This window comes from Arachis stenosperma, chromosome 2 (genome assembly GCF_014773155.1).
Source record: "Arachis stenosperma cultivar V10309 chromosome 2, arast.V10309.gnm1.PFL2, whole genome shotgun sequence".
In the NCBI taxonomy this organism is placed as follows: domain Eukaryota; kingdom Viridiplantae; phylum Streptophyta; class Magnoliopsida; order Fabales; family Fabaceae; genus Arachis; species Arachis stenosperma.
The window spans coordinates 49056187-49059744 of NC_080378.1; the positions used below are offsets into that span (position 1 = coordinate 49056187).

The 3558-nt window shown below is 43.8% G+C and overlaps 1 non-coding gene across 1 annotated transcript; it reads right to left on the reverse strand.

Annotated features, from left to right (window-relative positions):
* Positions 1-625: 625 nt before the first annotated feature.
* Positions 626-733, reverse strand: LOC130964674 (small nucleolar RNA R71). The gene has a single exon (XR_009080759.1). It is a non-coding gene; the product is annotated as a small nucleolar RNA R71 (small nucleolar RNA).
* Positions 734-3558: the final 2825 nt, after the last annotated feature.

The window sequence follows — 3558 nt, forward strand, 5'->3', positions numbered from 1 at the left end:
TTCTCTTTTCCTCTGACACTTCAAGGAATCCCTGTACTGTGACATAGAGGATTCCACATTTTCTTTTTCTCTTTTCTTTCATATGAGCAGGAGCAGAGACAAAGGCATTCTTGTTGAAGCTGACCCTGAACCTGAGAGGACCCTGAAGAGAAAGCTAAGAGAAGCCAAAGCACAACTCTCTTTAGAGGACCTGACCGAATTCTTCAAGGAAGAAGAACACATGGCAGCCGAAAACAATAACAATGCCAACAATGCAAGGAAGGTGCTGGGTGACTTCACTGCACCTACTCCTGATTTTTATGGGAGAACCATCTCTATCCCTGCCATTGGAGCAAACAACTTTGAGCTTAAGCCTCAATTAGTTTCTCTAATGCAACAGAATTGCAAGTTCCATGTACTTCCAATGGAAGATCCTCATCAGTTCTTAGCTGAATTCTTGCAAATCTGTGACACAGTCAAGACTAATGGGGTTAACCCTGAGGTCTACAGACTGATGCTATTCCCTTTTGCTGTAAGAGACAGAGCTAGAATATGGTTGGATTCTCAACCTAAAGAAAGCCTGGACTCTTGGGAAAAGCTAGTCAATGCCTTCTTGGCAAAGTTCTTTCCACCACAAAGATGGAGTAAGCTTAGAGTGGAAGTCCAAACCTTCAGACAGAAGGGTGGAGAATCCCTCTATGAAGCTTGGGAAAGATACAAACAATTAATCAGAAGATGTCCCTCAGACATGCTTTCTGAATGGAGCATCATAGGTATTTTCTATGATGGTCTCTCTGAACTATCTAAGATGTCCTTGGATAGCTCTGCTGGAGGATCTCTTCATCTGAAGAAGACGCCTGCAGAAGCTCAAGAATTGATTGAAATGGTTGCAAATAACCAATTCATGTACACTTCTGAAAGGAATCCTGTGAACAATGGGACTAGTCAGAAGAAAGGAGTTCTTGAGATTGACACTCTGAATGCCATATTGGCTCAGAACAAGATATTGACTCAACAAGTCAGTTTGATTTCTCAAAGTCTGTCTGGAATGCAAAATGCACCAAACAGTACTAAGGATGCTTCATCTGAGGAAGAAGCTTATGATCCTGAGAACCCTTCCATGGAAGAGGTGAATTACCTAGGAGAACCCTATGGAAACACCTATAATTCTTCATGGAGAAATCACCCAAATCTCTCATGGAAGAATCAAGAGAGACCTCAACAAGGTTTCAATAACAATAATGGTGGAAGAAACAGGTTTAGCAATAGCAAGCCTTTTCCATCATCTTCTCAGCAACAGACAGAGAGTTCTAAGCAGAATACTTCTGACTTAGCAACAATGGTCTCTGATCTAATAAAGACCACTCAAAGTTTCATGAATGAAACAAGGTCCTCCATCAGAAATTTGGAAGGACAAGTGGGTCAGCTGAGCAAGAAAGTCACTGAACTCCCTCCTAGCACTCTCCCAAGTAATACAGAAGAAAATCCAAAAGGAGAGTGCAAAGCCATAGACATGGCCGAATATGGAGAGGAAAGAGAGGAGGAGGACGCCACTGAGGAAGACCTCAGTGGGCGTGTACCAATCTCCTCTGAGTTCCTCAATGAGGAACAATGGGAATCTGAGGCTCAAAATGAGACCATAGAGATTCCATTGGACTTACTTCTGCCATTCATGAGCTCTGATGAGTATTCTTCCTCTGAAGAGGATGAGTATGTCACTGAAGAGCAAGTTGCTAAATACCTTGGAGCAATCATGAAGCTAAATGACAAGTTATTTGGAAATGAGACTTGGGAGGATGAACCACCTTTGCTCACCAAAGAACTGGATAACTTGTCTAGGCAGAAACTGCCTCAAAAGAGGCAAGATCCTGGGAAGTTTTCTATACCTTGTACCATAGGCACAATGACCTTCAAGAAGGCCTTGTGTGACTTAGGGTCAAGTGTAAACCTCATGCCCCTCTCTGTAATGGAGAAATTAGGGATCTTTGAGGTGCAAGCTGCAAGAATCTCATTAGAGATGGCAGACAATTAAAGAAAACAAGCTCATGGACTTGTAGAGAATGTTTTGGTGAAGATTGAAGACCATTACATCCCTACTGATTTCATAGTCCTAGAGACTGGGAAGTGCATGGATGAATCCATCATCCTTGGCAGAACCTTCCTAGCCACAGCAAAGGCTGTGATTGATGTTGATAGAGGAGAGTTGATCATTCAAGTGAATGGAGAATCCTTGGTGTTTAAGGCCCAAGGACATCCCTCTATCATCATGGAGAGGAAGCATGAAGAGCTTCTCTCAAAACAGAGCCAAGCAGAGCCCCCACAGTCAAACTCTAAGTTTGGTGTTGGGAGGCCACAACCAAACTCTAAGTTTGGTGTTGAACCCCCACATTCAAACTCTAAGTTTGGTGTTGGGAGGTTCCAACATTGCTCTGAGTATCTGTGAGGCTCCATGAGAGTCCTCTGTTAAGCTAATGACATTAAAGAAGCGCTTGTTGGGAGGCAACCCAATGTTTTATAGTTAACTATTTTCTTTTGTTATTTTATCTTTTTTGTAGGTTGATGATCATAAGAAGTCACAAAAACAATGAAAAAAGCAAAAACAGAATGAAAAACAGGAAGAAAAATAGCACACCCTGGAGGAGAAGAAGCTGGCGTTCAAACGCCAGTAATGCTAGCTGTTGGGCGTTTAACGCCCAGTCTGGCACCATTCTGGGCGTTTAACGCCAGAAAGGGGCACCAGACTGGCGTTAAACGCCAGTAAAGGGCAACAACCTGGCGTTAAATGCCAGGAATGGGCACCAGCCCGGCGTTTAACGCCAGAAATAGCTCAAAACGTGATTTTGAGCAACATTTGGTGCAGGGATGACTTTTCCTTGACACCACAGGATCTGTGGACCCCACAGGACCCCACCATCAATCTCTCTCTTCTTCCCCCCATTCACCAATCACCTCAATACCTCTTCCCCAAAAACCCTTCACCCATCAAATCCCATCTTTCTCTTCACCACTCACATCCACCCTTCATAAAACCCCACCAACCTCACCCTTCAAATTCAAACCACTTTCCCTCCCAAACCTACCCATAATGGCCGAACCATTACCCCCCTCTCTCCTATATATACCCTTCTTCAACCCTTCATTTTCACACAACCTAAACACCCCTTCTTTCCCTTCTTGGCCGAACACACCACCTTCCCCCTCTTCCTCATTTCTTCTTCTTCTACTCTCTTCTTTCTTCTTTTGCTCGAGGACGAGCAAACATTTTAAGTTTGGTGTGGTAAAAGCGTTGCTTTTTCGTTTTTCCATAACCATTTATGGCATCCAAGGCCGGAGAAACCTCTAAAAAGAGGAAAGGGAAGGCAAAAGCTTCCACCTCCGAGTCATGGGAGATGGATAGATTCATCTCAAGGGTGCATCAAGACCACTTCTATGAAGTTGTGGCCTTGAAGAAGGTGATCCCCGAGGTCCCCTTTTCACTCAAAAAGGGTGAATATCCGGAGATCCGCCATGAGATCCGAAGAAGAGGTTGGGAAGTACTTACCAACCCCATTCAACAAGTTGGAATCTTGATGGTTCAAG